Genomic DNA, 23,118 nt, shown 5'->3' with positions numbered 1-23,118 from the left:
TGGAAGCATATGAAAAATTTGACCATGTTAATACTATTTTATACTCTCTCTATGTATTTGCACAATTTTTACAAATATATTTCTCTAATCATTGATGTATATATATTCCGAGGAAAGAAGTCAACCTCCTTCTCATCTCAAGGGCTAGAGTGAGATTGTTGGTACCAAACTAGCCCAGAGGTATACCCACTTAAAAATTCACAAGGCGCGAAGACAATACTACAATATTCATAGGCATGAAGTCATTACAACAATATTTATCAAGGCATTATAGCTCATCATATCGCTTGCGGGGATTTAAACCTCAATGAAAAAAATAACAACCATTCCACTTAACCATGTAAGATAACCACATTAACAATCATTAATATATTGATATTGAACAGTATCTGCTTCTTACATCATTTACGAGACTGGGAAAATGGCGGATCCGTGCGTTCTCCCCTCTGCTATTCCGCTTTCCGGAGCTGCGATTCACCCCTCAAAGAAGCTGCCCTGGCACTTCGTTCAGCCGACCAAGAGAACTAATGGCGGAAAGCATAGCAAGGTGGACGCGGGACATGCGAATGGTGGTGAAATCGCAGGCTGCCTTGGACGCAGCAGCCGAAAGGAGACGTCGGGCATCGAGCCACCCCTGAACGCTCTGCAACGCAACCGTGGCTTTGCCCGGAGGGAGGCCATGAGTAACAGGAACTCGAAGCTCCCTGAGCCTATCAATGTCCTTGTGGGTGAGCGTCTGAGCCTCCACAACCGCATCCAAACCCTAAGTAGGGCCGGAAAGCTCAAGGATGCCACGCTCGGTGTCAAGCACAGTCTTTGCTTCAGATCTGACAAAAACTAGCCAGATCCGGTCACCCAGAAGGCAGATCAACCCACGCTCTGGCCAGATCCAGAGACCTGTACACATCCTGGCCAAGATTTTGCAGGTCTGCTCCCCCGGATGGGAAATGGCCATGGCAGATCTGCGCTAGGAAGCTCAAAGCCCTCACTTGACTCCTTTCAGATCCAAATCTCTCAGCCTACAGGCAGAACCATCATGCAATGGGTTAGCCCTTCAGATCTGGTGCAGGAACTCAAACTGATTCTAGAGCGCCGAATGGGGATCCCTTCAAGCTTTCAGTGTCTCCTCTTTCAAGGTAAACAACTTGAAGACCCTTTTCCCCTCTCTGCTTATAGTATTTCCAAGAACAGCTCTGTGGTGGTAACCCTCCGTTTGAGAGGAGGTGCAGTGGGACAGTCTTCCTCTTCTCGGCCTTTCTCATACAAGGATGATGTTCACTCTGAGATCCCCAAACCCCCGGAAGTCCTTAAATCTAAGGCCTTCTTGGTTGACAAGATTGAAGAAGTACCCTCTATTGAACTCATTCATGAAGATCTAGCTTCCCAGCTTCAAGAATTTGCAGAAAGAGCCATCATTTGCAGATTCAACGAATTATGGCCGCAATCTCAGGATCTCTATGCATGGGTACATGCAAACTGGACACATCATTGTAAGATCTTTTTTTGTTCGAAAGGTTATTTCATTGTTTTATTTGACAACAGTAAGCACTATGAAAAGGTCTTAGCAGAAGGCCCTTGGTTCATGGGAACTGCAGGACTATTCCTGACTCCTTGGTTCCCAGATTTTGATCCAGCTACTGCAGTCATTACTAAGACACCTGTATGGATCCGGCTTCCCAACTTACCTACCCACCTATGGAGTACTCGTGTCTTCAGAGCCATAGGAGACACCTTGGGCAGCTTCATTCATGGTGATTTATGGCGGGAAGCCAAAGGTCTCTACTCATATGCAAGAGTATGTGTGGAATTAGATCTGAGCAAAGGACTTCCAGAACAAATCAATCTCAAGATTAACGACTTCGTCTGGACCCAGACACTGGATTACGAGAATACTGCTTTTCGGTGCCGCCATTGCCACCAATCTGGGCATTTGCAGAATACATGCCCATCTCGCCCAGCAAAAAAGAACAAGGCCAACGACTCCAAGCCCAAGGCTAAACGATGGGCTCCTTGTTCTCCTCCTCCTGTCGTGAATTCTGATTCCTCCAGCTCTGAAGATGAAGATAGTGATGAAGAATTGAATCAGCCGCCTCATTTCGTGGCCCCTCCCACAGATGGTCTGGCGCCTTCCACTGACTCAGCCATTGCTCAGAAACGTGTCCACTTGTCCTCCTCCTCTGATTCAGAAAAGGAGGGCTCTCCGGGGGAGGACCCCAATCTTCAAGTTGTTATTGCTCATCCACCCCAAAATGGTTGGGTTGAAGTCAAAAAAAGGAAAGGGAAAAAGCTTCGTGTTGATTCCTCTACCCTTTCAGGGTAGGAATCACTGCTTCTTTAGGTTACCAGTGACTTGTTGTAGCTCCTTGCTTGCTTAATTCCTTCTCCGGAACCGAGGATGATAGTCTTATTATTTCCGGTTGCCGGTTTTCTGCCTCTCTGGAAGGTATCCTCTTGTACAATATTTTTTCTTAATAGAATTAGTCTTTTTTTTTTTTTTTTTTTCCGAAGGTGGTAAAACCTATCAACTCAGGTGTCAAACCAACAGTGAGGACAGCCATCTCTGGCTGCTATCCGCGAATGCTGGGTTGACTCATCACTGTTAAATAGGAAAACCACGCCACCTGACATAACCCTACTGGTGGTCCGTAATCGGGAGCAGGCTCTCACTCCTGCCAGATGCCTCTGGGTCTTGGGCCGTTAACCTGTTTCCTTACGTCCGAGGAAGACGAGCTCTTAGCCAAGCAGAAGCAGTTTTACGGCATACTCCAGGCCAAATAGAATTAGTCTTAATCGAGAAAAAAAAAAACAATCATTAATATATTTAATTTTAAAATATTATTAAAGATAAGTTTAATATAATTTATTTTCTAAATAATAAATATTTTAATAGCACAATTACCAAGAAAAAAATTAATTATATATACTCTCTATGTATTTGCGTATTTACACTGCTCATTAATAAATATATATGTCTTTTTATATATATTATTAAACATAATTTTAATATAGTTTTTTTTGTTGGGGCTAATAGGTATTCTAATGCAACACCTATGACAATTACGAAAAGTGTATAAATGTTAAAATTAAAAAACAAAACAGTTTTAAAAATATTAATTTTGATGTCTAATAAATCCAAAAAAAAAAAATGTAAGATAGGTAAAGAAAATTAATAATAAAAACAAAAATATCATTATCTCCCCCACTCTTTTGTCTCCTCCTCGACATTGTGATGTAAATATTATCATTATGAAATATGTAATGGCTTATGTGACGGGGAATGCCATTAAGCACGCTTTTGTGAAATTTAATTATAATAAGTAATGCATTTATTTGTTGATAAACTAGTAAAATAATTGAGGTAATAGAGGGAATCTTTGATGGAGTAGAGTCCTTTCAAAGCATAAGAGTTGAAATTGGAGATATCAAAATAAGGGTAATGGCATATAAGATCTTGCTAAGCTCCAATGGTGGTCAAATTTAAGAAGGTCATATAGTATAATAAAATAAAGCCAAGGTCATTGTTACATTTGTCTTATTTGGAGAGTGTGGTCTTTATCCTTATCCAGAGAGTTGAGTTCTTTATCTTTATCCTCAAATGTTTGATAGATACAAGTGGGTTTTAATAAACATAAAACGAGTCTCCAAAAGGTAGTGAGAGCATGATCACATATTACTAAAGTCATATTAATAAAGTATACAGCTATATGTTTACATACTTTTTATTACAAGTTGGTTATAGTTGAGCATGATCACATATTAATAAAGTATAAAACTATATTCTTGAGTGCTTTCTTAGCCTAAGGAGTGCATGATTAAAAAGCCAATTAGGTTGTACATATTCTTTATAATCCTTTTGGATAGTTGTATGGTCAAATAAGCCATGCAAGATTGCATATATTCTTTATGATATGATTCACATTACTATTCAAAGTCTTATATTCTTTATAATATGATTCGAAGAGGTCCATCCAAATATTTTACTTGGTTTTGGGCAGATTCGATGCCACATTTGTCTTATAGTCCAAAATTTGAACAGGCAATGTTTATCATAACAACGTGTGATATATTTGGGCAGATTCGATGCCACATTTGTCTTTGTCTTATGGTCCAAAACTTTGATTAACACGCAATGTTTATCATGTGTGATATTGTCACAATTTTATATTTTCAATTGACTTTGTAAGTTTGAAAAAAAAATTTTGTAAATGTTTCAAATCGATTTATATATATATATATAATAAATTGATATTAAAATTCAACTTTTATATAAATATGTTTTTAAATTGATAACATAAATTGATATTAAAAAAGAACTATTATATGTGTTTAATTTTATGTAGAGTTTGATTTAGACTTGAGTTAAATTATAATGATATATATGATTTGAGATCATTTTTAATGAATTTAGAAATTACAAAATATAAGTTTTTTTTTGGAAATAGAAAAGTCAATAGAGATAGAAAATTTAAAAGATACTTGCTAATAAATAAGATATGTTTAAGTGAAAGAAGAAAGAACAAACTTATAGGTCTAGATCACACTATGTTGGATCTTCGTAGGGATAATGCTAAAAAGATGAAGTTTAATCAAACACCAAAACATCAATAAGACTTCATTTTCTTCACTCAAGGCATGTGATATTGATATGGATTTAATCATGCCAAAGAAGTTAAACTCTCATATGTAGGTAACTAGTACAACCATATAATTTAAATAGTTGGTAAAGGTCGATAGGCATGCATGAATCCATGATAAGTATAAAAAACCTACTTCATGACTTTTCTCACATTACCAAAGATTAAAAAAGCATAAAAATAAACTACATTATTATTTTATTTTAAATTATTATTATTATTATTATTATGCAAAAGGGGAAGGGGTAGCACGGTTTCAATCGCCTCACTTGGAAATCACACAAGAGGAAATGGCAACACATCCCCAGTCAAAGTTAATGCAGGCTTGTGTGGCCATTAACCCATCCCTATGGTTGTAAATGATGAGATGGAGTCCAGGACTGAGCAGGCAACTCGAGAAGGTGAAGTGTGTGACTCCAATAGCAATTTTTCTTAATTGTTTGAGGTTGGATGGTGGGGCTACAAATCTAGGTCTCCAGGTGGGATGTAACTTGATAGAAGGAGATTATTCTACTTGGCACACTACCTTTCAAATTTTCAGGTTAATTGTGTTAAATTGCAAAGGCCTTGGCAAGAAACATAAGCTTAGGTGGTTGCAGTGATTGTTTCTATCTCATTCTTGATTCTTGGTATTATTTTTCGCCCTATTTCTATGGATTGCACATCGTTACTAATTTTTTGTTTTAAATTCTACCATTACAGGTGGTTTTTTTGTTTTGATATTAATTTTGGTCGCGTTCCTTTTCCCTGGTTAGAAAGTAATTGTTGTATGCCCTCTTTGGTGGGTTGTTCGTCGACTTGAGGCGGGGTTTTTGAAGGCTCATCAAAATAGGAAGGCTTCTAGGCCCCCCTCATTCTGTGTGCATTTCCCTCTCAACATGTTTTTGGGCTCTTCCCTATCTAAGACACCTCTCTTAGTTCCTAGGCAACTTTCTCAGTTGAAAGGTGGTATGTTGGAACCTTGACGGTGGGTGGCATTATTTGGTCCTTCTGTTGTTGCAAGCGTGACTTTGTTGGGCCCTTGGAGATTTATTCCTTTGCAGGTTGTGTGGGGGTATGACATAAATGCATCTTCTCCTTTGTGCAAAATTAGTTTTCTAGTCCCTAAGTGGTTTCTCTATTATAAGGCTAGTAATTTGGGGCCTCAGTGATGCAAAGAGGCTTAGTGGGTGAACACGTTTGGAATTGTTTCAGTTTTCTCTTTCTAATATTGGTTTGCAGGGCTAGTTTCACTATTTTCTTATCATAGCGTCTCTCCATTATATGGCCCTTATGTTGGTGTAAGCATGACTCAGCTGGGCACTTGGAGATTTCCTCCTTTGCAGCTTGCATGGGTGTATGAGGTAAATTTGTATGCTTCTTTGTTCAAAGTTGATTTTGTTGGCATTATGACTAATGTGTTGTCCTTGATGGAAACCTACTTGATGAGTTGTCCTTTGATGGAAACCTACTTGATGAAGATGTCAACAAGATATGTCTACATGTGACAGAAAAGGATTATCAGTTCAAAGACAGAAGAATGATAAAGATGAAGTTTGAAGAAGTATACACAGGTTTGGTGAAGCAAAGTCGAGTATATGCAGGTTCTATGAATCAAAGTCGTGTACACACTTAGGTTTGGTGAAGCAAAGTAGAGTATACATGGGTTTTGTAAAGCAAATTCGCGTACACATGCAGGTATGAAGAAGGAAAGGCACGTACAGTTTCCGCACCATGGTATTCTAAATAACAAGGGTCTTTACCATGGTATTGACCTGTGGTATTGAGCCTAACAATGGATATTTGATCCCATCTAAGAATACCATCAACATTAGTATGGTTTTGACAATTGGTATTGGATAAGGGCTAAGCTATATAAGACGATGAATATCAAAGTGGTATATGTGTGCAAGTGATGAATATTTCATGAATAGTTAGATCTGAAGCAAGTGTGCATGTAATGGGTTATTATTTATTTGTTTGATCTAGAACTAAGTATGCACCCAGGAATTTGATGATGGATCAAATCCAATAGATCTAAGATGATAGTTTTGATTATGGGTTGATTTGATCAGTGATGATAATATCTTGACGTGTGATTATTATGCGTATGTCGAGATATGGGTATGTCTGAAGTTATGTTGTGTAGCGAAAGTTTGTGCCAATAATTGCATATCTGTACGCAGGTTTTATAACCTCAAAGGCGTGTACACACGCGGGTTTAATACTGGTAAGTCACGTATATATATTTAGATTTATACGCGGGTTTGATTCTGGAGAAGCGCGTATAAACGCGGAAATGCTTTAAGGAAAGTGCATATATAAGCTATGGTTTTTCTAGAAAAGATGCCTAATCAGTTTAATTATCCTTACTATGTTTTTGCTTGATTATCTGGGCTTAATAATGATGTTTTGATTGAGGATTGATTGATTGAAGATGATGAAGCTACTAGATGTTTATGATTGAAGATCAGTAATGGTTTTGTGATTATTTTAGAATGATGCAGTATGATTCAACGTTTATTTCAGAGTGGTAGTGGTTCAGTTTTAGGGTTCAGTGTTTTCAAATTTGTACGCGGGTATGCCTCATGGAAAGCACATATACACACGGGTTTGCTACAATAAAGTAGCATATATATTCTAATAGTTTATTGGTTAGGGCTTTCAATTGATTCAGTGATTGGTTGATTCAGTTGGGTCAGAGATTGGTTGTTTTGATGATTGTGTTGCAGTGATTAGTTTTCAGTTTTGATATTTGGTATTGGGCTTAAATGTTGATAGTGGGTTCACTCTGAAAATTTGATGGAACGTGGCCTACAAGTTGTGTTGTTTTATAGTAGGTGGATCTAGTATGAAAATTTATGAAACTTAGTCCACGAAGGTGTTGAGGGTTAGAGCCTTCAATGAGAAAGTCGAAGCTTCCTTCCAATGGTAGCTGATAAATCTGATCAGGGAGTTGGATCTCCCTTCCGGTGGGTGTTGGTAAATGAGATCAGGGGGTTGGAGCTCCCTTCCAGTGGGTGCTGGAGAACAAGAGAAGGTTTTAGTTTTCTACAAGTGAGTGCCTGCATACTGGTATGAGTCTGTACCAATACAATATTGTAAGAATTTTTCTTTATAATAAAAGTAAGACATAGACAACATTAGCAGTGGTTTTTTCCCATATTGGGTTTCCACCTAAAAATCTTGGTGTTCATGTGTGTTGATGTGTTGCTTATGTGTGATGGTTTATTTTGTTCTTACTACACATGGTTATTGTTTATTTAATGTCTAATGAAGTACTGATGCACTAGCTCAAGATAAACATATGATATATTAACTGAAAAGTAAGTTTACTAGATATATGTTAGTTGTTTGAATAACAGTCGTGTACATATGCAGGTTCCCTTCAGTAAAGTCGTGTACAAAAATCTGGTTATGAAATTGAAATTTTTAATGATTTGAAAATACTAATTCACCCCCCCCCCCCCCCCAGTATTTTTCCCAACAACTAGAAGCTTGATCGCTTGAAAGAGATTTGTCAAGATGAGTAGTCAAGAAGGAGTATTTTCTATTAGGCCACCTATATTTAATGGAACTAACTTTTTCTTTTGGAAAGTTAGGATGAGAGCATACTTGCAGGCACTAGGAGCTAATGTATGGGAAATTGTTGAAAGTGGATATCAATATCCAGCCTCCATTCCCACAGATATTGCAGGAAAGAAACAATATGAAATCAATGCAAAAGTTGTAAATGCCATCTTGGGAAGTTTGGCCGAGTCTGAGTTTGTGAAGGTAATGCAACTAAACACAGAAAAGGGAATGTGGGATAATATTATCCACAGTTATGAGGGCGACACTAAGGTAAAAAGTGTTAAACTCAAAAAATTTAGAATACAGCATGAGACACTAAAAATGCATGATGATGAAAGCATTGCAACAGTTTTTCTTAGAGTAGATGAAATTGAAGTATTGAGGGGCTTTCGCAATTCATTATATTAGATATCATTTTTTGGGATTCAACTAGGTTAATTAAGTGATTCATTTATGACCATTTCCATGAGAGGTAGTCGTAACTGACTAATTTATCATGATTTTTGAATAGTCCACTTAGCACTCATTGCACCGGGTGATGCTCATAGGGGTGAAGAAGTGGGATTGAAACTAGTGAAATGAATCAAATAGCATCAATCATCACTTTCAAGGCTTGCACTAGTAACCAGGACTTCTTAGAAGGTCACCCATCCCAGATCGCCTCTAAATAAAGTGCACTTAACTGTGGAGTTTTCCCCACAATCAAGCCCACTTAGCTTGCTACCCCATTTGCAAAACCTTAACAAGTATTGTGCCTCATGAACCATTCAAGTAGAGTTCCCTTCACTCTTTTGTGTTGAAGTATTGAGGGGATTTTTCAATGCATTATATTAGATATAATTTTTTTTGGATTCAACTACGTTAAGTAAATTGAATATAATGCACTGTGAAAGCCCCTCAATACTTCAATACAAAAGAGTGAAGGGAGCTCTACTTGAATCGTTCATGAGGCACAATATTTGCTAAGGTTTTTCAAATGGGGTAGCAAGTTAAGTGGGCTTGCTTGTGGGGAAAACTCCACAATTAAGCGCGCTTGAGCTAGAGGTGATCTGGGATGGGTGACCTCCTGATAAGTCCTAGTTACCAGGCGCAATCCCCCGAAGTGATGGTTGATGCTATGTGATTCATTTCACTATCTTCAATCCCACTTCTTCACCCCTATGAGCATCACCCAATGCAATGAGTGCTAAGTGGACTATTAAAAAATCATGAGAAATTAGTTAGTTATGAAAACCTTTCATGGAAATAGTCATAGATGAATGACTTACTTAACACAGTTGAATCCCAACAAATGATATCTAGTAGATGGAATTGTTAGTTCCATGAGAAATCTTGGTGAAGAAATAAAAGATGCTACTATTATTAAAAAGATTTTGAGATCACTAACTCCGAAGTTCAATTCCAAAGTCTCCACTATTGAAGAAATGCAAGATCTGAAAAGTCTCACACTTAATCAACTCCATGGAATACTGATAGCATTTGAGATGAAGAAAGGTGGTCCTTCAGACATAAGGGAAGCAACCCTCAAAGCTACTGCAAAAGGAAAGGAAAAGGAAGAATCAGGTTATGTATCAAAAGAAGAAGAGGAAAACTTCGTAAAGAAACTCCAAGTGGGTACTGGAAGAGTCAGAGCTAAGCTTCCCTTATAATGTTTTGCTTGTGGTAGAATTGGTCATTACGTTGTTAAGTGTCCCTATAGAGAAAATCATGAGAAAGGGAAAGAAGTTGCAAAAATAAATAGGAGAAGGTTTTAAAACAAGAGAAGTTTTTATACGCATGAAGGTAGTGATGATCTTTCAAATTGTGAAGGAGATGAGTCTGATCAAGAATGTCAATTAATTATGGCATTTGAAGATAGAATTAGTAATGGGTTTAATGGCCTAGAAGAAAAGAATATTTTTATTGAAAACTTTGACATGGATATATCAAATGCGGTAACAGTTACAGATGTCAGCAAATATTCATGTTTGAGAGTAAACTGCTTTCTATTGATCAAGAATGAATAAGACTATAATAAATAATTATTAGGTATGGACTCTCTTGCTAACTGTGATCCATTTCCTTGTCTATGAAATAATGATAGTCATGATGACAGTAAAGCAACTAAACTTGCACTGATGGGTAAAAGTGAAAGTAAGCACTCTACAAGGAAGACAGATTAAAAAATGATGTCTCTAGAAGCAGAAGATCAAGGCAAGTTAGAAACAATGGACAATGTAGATGTGCCTATGCTAAGCAAAGATAATTACCAACAATGGAAATAAAAGGTGAAGTATAATCTAATGAGCCTTAATGCTTGGTATCTAGTATGAAATAGCTACGCCAAGATTCCTCCATTAGATGAGGAAGTGAAAAAAAATAGTAAGGCTTTGAGTAACATATTTTGTAGCATACCTAATTCAACATTAAATAAGGTTATGCATTGTACAACTGCAAAGAAAGTGTGGGATAAGCTACAAGCAATCCATGAAGAATATTCCTCATCAAGGAAACTGCCAGGTAATCTCTGCCCTAACAATGTGTCCAAAATGTCATATGGAGTCGTTGATTCAAAAGAAGACAAGTTAGAAGAAATTTTCGACCTTAGAACAAAAATTGATCTTGCTTTGAAAAATATTGTTAATCTTAAAGATACATTGCAGGCTTATGATAGCAAGAATCATGTTGGTATGGTATCTAAACAAAATTGTGAAGGTCTTGAAGCTGAGATCGTCTCTCTAAGAGAAAATCTTGAAAAATCAAATAAGCAGAATGAAGAACTACTTCAAGCATTTGAAGAACAAGAAAATGGGTTGAAAGAAGAGATTCTCAAATTAAAGCAGCAAGTGGAGGAAGGAAGAAGGGTTGAAGAAGTTATGAAGAAACAGTATCTAGAAAAGGAAAAGCAATATCAGATTAAGGTAAACATCCTAAAAGGTAAATTAGAAAAAAAAGGATAAACATTTGCGATTTCAAGATAGTACTAAGATTTTGGATAATATTCTTAGTAGTCAAAGGTCTCCCGCCATCAAATATGGTCTTGGTTTTCATGAAACTGTTGAAGGAGAATCTAGTTCACAAGTTGATGCAAGGAATTTAAATAATAACAATGCAAAATCTAAAATGCTCAACAAAGAGATAAAAAGTTAACCTAATTGACAAACAAGGAAAGTGAATCTTCAAAGGAAATCATTTACTCATAACTATAGAAATGTTACTCAATTCTTTCCTCTGATAAGAAATGTTGAATGTTTGATATGCCATAATTATGGACATGCTACATCTAATTGCAAAAGCATACTATTTCAATCACAAGCAAATAACTGCTTCACAGAAAGATCCTCAGCTCCCATGTACTCGGGTCTCTTTAAGGGATATTTTTTTTCTTGCAATGAATATGGTCACACAACTATTGATTGCTTCAGAACGAATATGAAAGAGAAGTATTATGATTTCTCTGCTCATATAAGATGTTATGATTTTAACAAGTTGGGCATGTAGCAAAAGAATGCAGGAATAAGTCTATAGATCATTGCACACAACATGGTAAGCAACCAGATAAGAATATTAATGTCAGAAGACCTGAAAAAGATGGATCGACAACATTTATCATAACAAGCAGAAAGACGAATAATAGATAAGGTGTGGTCTTACACTTTGCTCATCTGAATAAGATGATGAATTGTACATAGATAGCAGATGCTCACATCACATGACTAGAGATAAGAGTAAGTTGGAGTCTCTCAAGAAATACCAATATGGTAATGTTATTCTTAAAACTAATTTTCCAGCAAAAGTTCTTGGAAAAGGTAAAGCCATAATTAATAAACATAGAGGAGAAGTTGATGCTTTATTAGTTCAAGGTCTAAAGCAGAATATTCTAATTGTAGGTCAAATGGCAGATAAAGGAAATATAATTGTGTTTACATCAACAAAGTGCAAGGTTATGGATGAAGAAACTAGAAAAGTCGTAGTAAGAGGATATAGAAACCTAGACATATTATATGTGCTTGAAAAATGGAATTCTCGCAGATATGAGGATTCAGACTTGGAGTAAAAGAAGATGGTGCCCATTGCAGTCCATTATTCTTACCAAAATATTTCTAACAGTGACTGCAGAAGTAATGTGAGGTACTTGACCTCATAAGAACATAATTTTATTATCAGGTCCACAAGATCAGTAATCTCAGGGGGATCAATACATGTTTTGTCTTGATGATGATTCCTATGATTGTTTTGATATTCATATTGCTTATACTACTGACAGTGCATCTGGTGTAGTAATAGTGAATATGTACATATAGTACAGGTTTAGAGGGAGATGAAGTTGCGAAGTTTCAGTATCTCACTCTCTGTACGTGGATCCTACGAAGACAAGTTGTGTATATACGCGAGTTCTGATCTGAACAGTCGCGTATATTTTGTTGTGATAAAGAAATAGTGAGACAGACTGGGGAAAAAGCTTTGATATGCTTCAGTCAATTATTATTTAGCTTTCATTTTTTAATGGTTGATGGTAACAGTCTGTTGATGCTATTTAGAAGTGGTTTGTATAAGTTGTTAATGCCTTGATGGATAATTGGTTGATGAAGATACTTTGATGTTTTTACTGAGATATGAGATGATATGATCAGATCTGACTGTGAATAGCTGGCACAAGTTCAGGGGGGGGTATTTTTTATGCTTCTAATAATGCATTGTTGGCATTATGTTTTCTTTATAATTCCTTGATACATAATGATGTTTATCAATGGTGAAGTTCTTGATTACTAATGTAGAAGTGCATGTTGTTGTTCATGTTGTTGCTAATAGATGCTTATGGTGTAGATCTTATATGGTATATGATAGTTGTTGATGACTATCATGGTCTTATTGAGGTCTTTGGTCTTTGTTATAAACGACATATATGTCATTTGATGTAAAGGTCATGTAAAAACGTATGATGTAATCATTGTAAAATCCAGTCATGTATGGACTATTGTGGACAAGTCCTTTTGGGAATATGATGTAATTTGTAACCCCATTGTGATTGGATGGTTGATGTAATAATGAAGTCAAATATGTAAACCCAGTATGATTGGGTGATTGGTGTAAGTTTGATTCATTGGTGATAGGAAAAGTCATATTCATTTGAGTCATGTAATTCAATGTACATTCTTCAAAAATATCAACATGTGCTTGGGCGGAGCATGGTTAGTATTCAGTGTTCATACTCAGTAGTTCAGATCTACAACACTAAAGAGAGAATCCTTCATTTAGCATTGGTTATCCCTTTTCCTTGATGTCAAATGGGGAGAGTAACTTGGTGTTTGAAAAGCTTGGTGCTTAGATTGATGTGTTTTACAGGTATCTACAGGTGGTGGTGACCAAACACCAAAGTGGTTGCCATTAAGTCCAAAGGGGGAGATTGTTGGCATTATGACTAATGTGTTTTCCTTGATGGAAACCTACTTGATGAAGATGTCAACAAGATATGTCTACATGTGACAGAAAAGGATTATCAGTTCAGATATAGAAAAATGATAAAGATCAAGTTTGAAGAATTATACACAGGTTTGGTGAAGCAAATTCGAGTATACGTAGGTTCTATGAATCAAAGTCATGTACACACTTAGGTTTGGTGAAGCAAAGTAGAGTATATGCGAGTTCTGTAAAGAAAATCCACGTACACACACGGGTATGAAGAAGGAAAGGCACGTACAATTTCAACACCATGCTATTCTAAATACCAAGGGTCTTTACCATGGTATTTACCTAAGGTATTGAGCCCAACAACGGATATTCAATCCGTCTAAGAATACAATCGGCATTAGTATGGTTTTGACCTATGGTATTGGATAAGGGCTAATCTATGTAAGGAGATGAAGATCAAAGTGGTAGATGTGTGTAAGTGATGAATATTCCATGAATAGTTAGATCTAAAGAAAGTGTGCATGTAATGGGCTATTATTGATTTGTTTGATCTAGAACTAAGTATGAAACCGAGAATTTGATGATGGATCAGATCCAATAGATCTGAGATGACAATTTTTATTATGGGTTGATTTGATCAATGATGATAATGTCTTGACGTGTGATTGTTCTGTGTATGTCGAGATCTAGGTATGCCTGAAGTTATGTTATACAGTGAAGGTTTGTGCTAGTAATTACAGATATGTGCGTGGGTTTTATAACCTGAAAGGTGCCTACACACACAGGTTTAACACTGGTAAGTCGCGTATATATATTCAGATCTATACACAAGTTTGATTCTTGAGAAGCGTATATACACGTGGAAATGCTTTAAGGAAAGCGCGTATATAAGCTAAGGTTTTGTTGGAAAAGATGTTTGATCAATTTAATCAGCCTTACTATGTTTCTGCTTGACGATATGGGCTTAATAATGATGTTCTAAAATAAAGTAGCATGTATATTCTAAAATAAAGTAGCATGTATATTCTGATAGTTTATTGATCAAGGCTTTCAATTGATTCAGTGATTGATTGATTCAATTGGGTTAGAGATTGGTTGTTTTGATGATTGTGTTGCAGTGATCAGTTTTCAGCTTTGATATTTGGTATTAGGCTTAAATGTTGATATTGGGTTCAATCTGGAAATTTGATCAAACATGGCCTACAAGTTGTGATTTTTTGTAGCAGGTGGATCCTGTATGAAAATTTATGAAATGTGCTCCATGAAGGTGTTGAGGGTTGGAGCCTTCAATGAGGAAGTCAAAGCTTCCTTCCAGTGGTAGCTAGTAAATCTGATCAGGGGGTTGGAGCTCCCTTCCGATGGGTATCAATAAACAAAATCAGGGGGTTGGATCTCCCTTCCAATGAGTGCTAGAGAACAAGAGAAGGTTGTAGCATTCTACAGGTGGGTGCCTGCATACTGGTATGAGTTTGTGCCAGTGCAAGATTGTAAGAAGTTTTCTTTATAATAAAAGGAAGACAAAGAGGACAACAACAATGATTTTTTCCCACATTGGGTTTCCACCTAAAAATCCTGTTGTTCATGTGTGTTGATTTGTTTCTTATGTGTGATGGTTTATTTTGTTATTACTGCACATGGTTATTGTTTATTTAGTGTCTAACGAAGTACTGATGCATTGACTCAAGATAAACATATGATGAATTCATTGAAAAGTAATTTTACTGGATATACGCTAGTTGTCTGAATAAAAGTCACATACATACGTGAGTTCCCTTCAATAAAATCTCGTACAAAAATCTGGATATGAAATTGAAAAGTTTAATGATTTGAAAATATTGATTCACCCCCCCCCCCCTCCTCTTAGTATTTTTCCCAACATATTTTATGGTTCCTGAGTGGTTCCTCTATTGTAAAGCTAGTAATTTGAGTCCTTAATGGTACAAAGAGGCTTGGTGGGTTAACACATCTGGTGCAAGTTCGAGTTTCTCTTTCTGATGTTGGTCTGAGGGGCTAGTTTCAATGTTTTCGTATCATATTGTCTCTACAATTACTCTATTTTCAAAGGAAGCCTTCAGGCTATGGGCTGACAAGTGGTCTGGAGTAATTTGGTGGTTGGCGGTGTGGCTACAAGCACTATACAATTGTGTTATTACATTGGATTTTATTTTGGATGACTCCTATAACCTCTACAAGTATTGATTTTTATTGCACTGGTATCATCCTTCTTGGACCCTCCAGTTTGCCTTTAATCACTAGGAAGAAAATATTACTCCTGGATTCTTGGTTGTTTGTTTCCTCATGTCACATCAGAGAGCTCGGGTCTGAAGAGCGGCTACCTCTTATCATGAGGATTCTATAGTGGTTGAACTCACATGCACCGTAGGATTTAGGACTTTGCTTCTTGTTTTCAAGAACTCACTCCTACCCATGTTCAAGAAGAACTCACTAGCATGGAGGAGGAAGCCTCTTCTCATTGATTTTCCCTCTTAGACACAAAATTCCTAGCTAAGCGAGTTGATTGGGTCCCAGACACTAACCACATGAGAGCGAGGTATAATTAGTATATGCAGGTAATTGAATTATATTGGAAAATGAAATTTTTGATGGGTCGAACTCTCTTGGATCACCGTGAATCTTGTCTAGATATCCTCCATTCCCTTGAGAACATGCACAAGCATATCATCACCCTTGACATAAGAATGGAGTGAATTGAGCACCATCCCCACCCCCAACCCCCCCCCGCAGCAACAGGGCAGACTTCAATAGACTCAATAGCTCTTATTCCAGTAGTTGGATCTAATTTGAACCCATCGGCATGATGCACAATGTTTTTAGTGTGTGATTGAATAGTTGTGTTTTCTTTTGTAATTGGCTAATCAAGCTCGAATATCAAATGTAGCTTGCTTATTTTTGTGACTTTCAAGCTTCATTTGGCTCTCACTTCCTTAAGGAGAGTCTACTTTTTGTTTTGGTCTGGTCACCCTTGTGAGAGACTAGCGTGAATTTTGGAAACTATTATGTAATTGCTAGGTGTTTTTTAGTTAATAGAATTCACCCAAAAAATACATAAATTAATATATAAATTAAACATATGTACATTTAAAAAACATGTAGCTAGATTCTTAACCATGGAGATTCAACCCCACTTTACCATGGAGATTCTTAACCTATAAATATGATTGTTTACAATACCGTGGCTTATCAATACCACATACCCAAAAAAACATAACTCATTTCATATGACATTTTCTTTTAACTAATCAATTTAACTAGAAGGGAGGAAAGGGCACAACTATTTTTGAGATAAATATCAACCTTTAATAGATGACTACTACCAAGAATATTTTAGAATATTCTATGGAGGTTAAATCCCTGCCATCCACCTAATAATTATTGATAATTACACCAATAGGTATGTCTATTTTGGAATAGGGCTTCCAAAGTTTTAATTTAATTATCAATAATTAGTAGGTGGATGGTAGGGATTTAACTTGCACAAAGTATTCTAGGATATTGTTAATAGTATACACAAATCAAAGGTTGAGATTTATATTTAAAGTAGTTATGCCTTTCTTTTCCTTTTTTTAATTAAATTGCTTAATTAAAAAAAGTCATATGGATAAGCGACATATAAAACGAGTTATGGATTTTTGGGCATGTGGTACTAGTACCTCATGGTACTGGCCCATGGTATTGTAATAAAGCATATTTAAGATTAAGAATCTTCGTGTTAAAGTTAGGGTGAATCTTAATGGCTAAGAATCTCATTACATTATTTTTTTTTAATTTAAAAATGTTTAACTATGCCTCTTTGGCCTAGTATGGAAGAGATGTTGTAATGTCATGTTATGTTATGTTATGTAACATTTTGACTCAGTCAAATTACATAAAAATAACATAAAATAAAATTATATATATATATATATACCCCAATGGGGGTTAACGTACATCGGGTCAACTGGCCTTGGGGTTTTCCCCTCCTGGCACGCGACGGGCATGCTCCTAACCATAAAGAGTATAATGGGATGTGACGATTGACCTTCGAACTTTCCGGAGGCAATGGTTGGAGTTATAATGGTTCACAGGCGGTTTGGGAAGGTTGATGAGAATTGGAAAATGAGCAGTGGGTGTAGGCTGGTGAGGCTGAACGAGGGTGGCCATGTGAGCTCGCCTTGGATGTTGAACATTCGGCAAAGTGCATCGACAAAACTTTATCCAACCATTTTTATTCAGAGTGGCTCTTAGGAATTCATCTAGGACCCCGGACCGCATCTGAATTTCTCTTCATACCTCCTTCTCGGTCTTGGGTTCGTAAGCAGAAGTATCGTCTCTTGCCAATGGAGCAGACCCCTATTAAGATTGACATTCAGTGGCCTTCAAGTAATCTTTTCTACCTAGTTGTGGTTTTGTTATGAAACTTCTATTTTGGTAGTGTTGATGTTTTGGTTGCAATTGTGTGATCATTTGTGCTTCTGGAATTGGGTTCACGGATGGTGCCCAACCCTGTGGGTCATCAATGTTGTAAAGTCTTTCTGTGGTCTTTTAAGGTTACGGTGGAGGTGGTGTGCCTAGAGGCTCTCGGGTGGGGATATATCTGGGTCTCGAGGGTCTATCTCCTTTCTGTTATTCTAAATTCTATGGTGTATTCAGCCCAACCCTCCCTTGGACTTGGCCCTATGCGTATTTTTTCTCAGGGTTAAGGTTAATTCGCTTCGATCCCTGTATGGCTACTTTGTGTAGTGTGTAAAGGTCTTTTGGGTGGGGTGGGAAAGTAATTCACACTCCCTATTATTATTTGTTGGTTGTGCGAGTAACCTGGGGTTGGGAACCCCTAAGTTCTGTGGGCTCTCTCGTGCCCTCAAGTTTGTATCCCCTGATCTTTGTTTGGTATGTGGGTCTCTTGTTTGGGTTCTTGTGGGTGGTGTCTCTGTTATGTTCCTATACCAATAGGTTTCGTAATTTTTGAATGGATGAGGTTAAAACTGTAATATGTACATACCTTTGCTTTCTGCAAATGTTTTCCATATTCAAAAAATTAAAAAATGTAAAGAGGGTATGTCCCAAAAGAAAAACCAAGGGAGAAAAATAATAAAAAAGGTCAAAAAAGATGAAAAAATGAACCCCAATAAAAAAGAAAAGGACCATGAAAGTGTGCAAGTCCAAATGCCACTACTATTTATTTTTCTACATAATAATGATTGTGTGCAACTTGTTATTTATGCCACAATCCATGGTAACCAAACAATTTAATCTTGGTTATTCCATGTTTTAAATTTCATGCCTAGAAATAGAGAATAAAATCTGACCAAACAGTTTAATTTTTGCAGATAAGTAGATAGGTAGAGTTAATAAAAGGAGCTCAATAGTTTAATTTGAGCCCTTGGATGTAATAAGGATAGACTTAGATAGATTTATATTGTAAAAGAAAAGAAAAATGTTTGATGAGGGTTTGCCAGCTTAAGTGCACCCTAATAAAGAGTAGAAAAAATGGTAGGATGAGTAGATGGGTAAGTAGTTGGATGGTTGCAGAATTATGGTGATTGATTGGATAAAATCATATCATTTACTTTCATCATCAAGTTGTGAAAAGTATGGATGACAATGGAACATTTTACAAAGTCAAATGATTAATTCCCCCATTCATTTTACCTTCAATTTTACTAATTTCCCATAAGCAATGACAAAAAGTACCCAAAACCTTAAGTTAAAGGGGCTCAGAGCATTTCTCTGACTTCTGGAGGGACCGGACCCTTGGCCCAATAACTTATAGGGTCTAAGTACTAAAACCCCCTTACCAACATTCACCCCTCCATAATTCATCCATTTCATCTAAAAAATCCCTTTTCCTAAGGTGAAATCATCATTTGCCTAGGGAAAGTAATTAACCCTACATAAAACCCCTTTTTCCCACAAAAAACCCACAAAAAGCATTTATCCTAAGTTATAATGTGTAGGTATGAATATATAAATAAATGTTCAACACATTATACTTAGCGAAAAAAACCACTTTTCCCCTTTCATTTCATATTAACTTTAATATTCATTATATTTATTTAACTCCCGAAAATACACCCCTTTCCCGTATATTTATTAAATCCCATATGTTAATATCCCGCCCCGATGGTTTGAAATATAAACCTTATTAGTAAATTAATTAAATGGATTAATTAATTGATCAGCGACTAATTAAGAGCCATAACCCTCCGCCAAACAAAAAAGGGTTAATTAATCAAACAGTGATTAATTAATAACCTGTTCCACCAATCAAATCGCCCCCGACGTCATTAAGCCTCCCTAATCCACAATTAATATCCCGTCGGGCCCCTCCATTAACTCCCCTATCAAATCACACCCCCGACCACCATGCGATCTGACCCCTTCACATCCAATGGCGGACACTCATATCGGGCGGCCTCTGAAGGCCGACCTTTACCCACCCGATGTGAGCGGTTTTACTGTTCACCCCGCTGCTACGTGGCGCCCGATGAATGGCATCGGGTGGCCTCCCCCCCAAAACCACTTATCCCGAAAAAAGGTGCGATAGATTCTAATTACCACCTCCGCTACACGCCAAAATGTCTTATCCTTCGATTGGCGGCAACTATCCTTTCCCGACGTACCCACCAATAACAATGACTTTACGCATAATACCAAAAAACTCATTGTTTTTTCATTTTTATCGTGAAAAGAACATTCTTACTCCCATGTAAAGCATAGAGTACGTTCACATGTCAACCTGCTACCAACCGTCAACTTTTTGAAGCCGCTGAACTCTAGACTACCTTGCAGATCCATGCGCTTCCTGCAAATAGTGCACCAGCACCATTACTCCATTCAAACAGCCGAAACCAGGTATTTACTCCATTTCCACTGAGAAACCCTATTTTCTTGCCGAACCTGAGCTAAATTTCTTTAAAAACTAAGTAATTTAATAAATTAAGTTGCTTGATAGTCCTGAAATACTCTATAATAGACCAATTTTTCCATATTTCCCTGAAACCCTTTGCCCCCATCCTTGAATCCACAAGAACCAAGGATGGAAGCCCCAATTGCCTTGAATGTCATGCCCATTACGACTCCCCACAGGGATTTAGACCATCTCCCACTTGCAGACAAGGATTTCCAGATTAAGGATACCTTTGTCTCCAAATCCCTTTGAAACTTTTCTGCAAATACAGAGACCAATACTTGAACCAAGCAGACTCCATTATACTTTGGGAATCGGGTTTACCCAAGTACCAGTTCCCCATAGTGCATATATTCCCAGAGATTGTACATTACTGCCACATGAACTATGATCCTATCCAAGGGGCAGTAAGAACCCCTGACCATTCAATTCTGTTTACTATCACTGTTGAATCCATTAATAAAATGCTACAATTGCAACCAAGCCAAAATATGACTCCTCTTTCCATTGGAAATATGCTGAATAGATACCCTACCCTCACATCAATCAGATTGGCTCAGTTATTCCAGACCTTCATCAAAGAAGAACAGTACATCCCAAAGGACCCTCCTCCTTATCTATGGACAATATTCTCCAGCCTTGGCCGAGACATCATAGACATGATATCCAGTGTGCTAGGTTGTACCACTAGTGAATTTGTTGATGAGATCATAATATCCATCATGTCAATCTACTCTCCTGGCCAACCACCAGCCATCATATTTGACTATGCAAAGTTTATTGCTGATAGAATGCATGATCAATTCATGAGGTTGGAAAATGAAAGAGTTTTCAAGTATTCTTCAGTTTTATATCATTTATTCTTGTATTACCAAGCTGATAGATTTCCAATTTCCCTCCAAAAGCTAGATACCAGAGGAAACCCCAGATCAGTGATCTTCTGGACTTCTTTGATTCATCAATTTGATTCTCAATACTCCTATACAGATTTCATAGACCTCTTTGTTTACCCTGTGACAACCATGCTACTAGGAAGCCCTCCACCCAGAATTAGTGCAGACATCAGGAGGGTCCTACAGTTGTCAAAGCAGTACAAAGTGGGGGATTGGTACTTATACCAAAACCACACTGAAATCAGAATTTATGGATGTGAATTGCCACCTTACAAATTTCCAAAGTACCCCCCCATGAGATTATTTGCTCTGGAGTAATACAGGCAATGATCAATTTAGATGAGGTGCACTTCGTAAAAGCCAAGAAGAAAACCCAACTTAGAATAAAAGAACAATTAGGCCCATTCATTTGTAATAGTAGGGAAGCAGGAAAGGAGGTAGATGAAATCCTCCAAAGGTTGAAACTCAAACAGAGTTTCATGTGGACCTATGACCCCTTAAGCTTCATTTGTAATAGGAGACAAAAGAATAAACTATCTCCTTACATCCACCACAGAATCCCTGAAATTGAACAATATGCTAATCAATCTGAATGGGTGGAAGGCACTTTGATAGATCGAGATAGTACAGAGGTTGTTGTTGATAATGTATTAATGGACTTAGACAGAAGACTTGATGAGGATTCCTTTGTACAGGTTCCAGGAGAGTCTCAGTCTCAGAGACAAGCATAGAGCCACAGTGGGCAGACAGAAGAAGCAAGTCCATCAGCAGAGGTGGGACCATCAGGGCAGCGAGAGTCTTCAGATCAAGCAGGGCCATCAAAGCAACCAGAGCTTTCAGAACAACAAGAAGAATCTGAACAGCCTGAAATTTCAGAGGAACTTGCTCAACCTGAAAAAATCATGATCAATCCTCCTATTTTACAGACTCCTCTAAATGAGGAGAGGAACCTTAAGAGAGACAAAGATGAGGCCACCCCTTCCAGTAGACCTGTTGCCCAAACCTATGCTAAGAGGCAAAGGTTAAATTGATATGCATAGCAAGAATACACTAAAGAGACAACAGGGATTTCAGGGGCAGAGAGAACATAAAGCAGGCACAACATTCCTTTAGGAGGGACACAAGAACCTTCCACCTCTCAAACTCAAATGTTAGAAAGGCAACAGAGTGTGGAAGTATCCTCCTTTAGGGCTCCCACAGGACAAAGCCAAGACATCAAAGAAAAGTATAAGGAAATCAAGGCAAGGAATGAGAGGTTAAAGGTACAAAGCTATGCACATTATCTAAAGATGGCTCCAACAAACCAAACAAGGCTAATGTTAGCCTTTGACATAAAAGAGGGTAAAATGCAAATGAGCTTTCTCAAACCAACCATACAACAACCTAAATCAATGGCAAACTACCTTAAAACAGATTTTGAGGTATTGGCAAAGGATATCCATCCTATTGACCAAATTGAGTTGCATAAACAAACTAGGGAAATGGTCTATTCCACCTTGACCAACAAGGCCATAGCAACCCACCAACTCCAGAACTCATTAAATAACATCTCAACATAATTTCAGTTGGAAAAGGCCTCTTCACAGGCCAAAGACACCAAAATAAAGTCCTTAGAGGACTTGGTCATAGAGCTGGGACATGATCCCAAGGATGTGAAAGCAGCAGAGCAGCTGATAAAGAAGAAAAATGATGACATAGTTGCATTGAAGAAGCAGCTTAAAATCCCTCCTCTACATCATCC

At 37.3% G+C, this 23,118-nt stretch overlaps 1 pseudogene; it reads left to right on the top strand.

The window, feature by feature from the left end:
- The first annotated feature begins 421 nt into the window (after positions 1 to 421).
- LOC149185912 (uncharacterized) overlaps positions 422 to 23,118 on the top strand; it is a 61,349-nt pseudogene continuing 38,652 nt past the window's right edge.

Source organism: Pinus tabuliformis, chromosome 3_1, assembly GCF_031772625.1.
Source record: "Pinus tabuliformis cultivar Carrire ecotype Pingquan chromosome 3_1, CPIR1, whole genome shotgun sequence".
NCBI classification, from domain to species: Eukaryota; Viridiplantae; Streptophyta; class Pinopsida; order Pinales; family Pinaceae; genus Pinus; species Pinus tabuliformis.
Note: the sequence above shows the minus strand (reverse complement) of the source record. Positions and strands in the feature narration are given on the sequence as shown.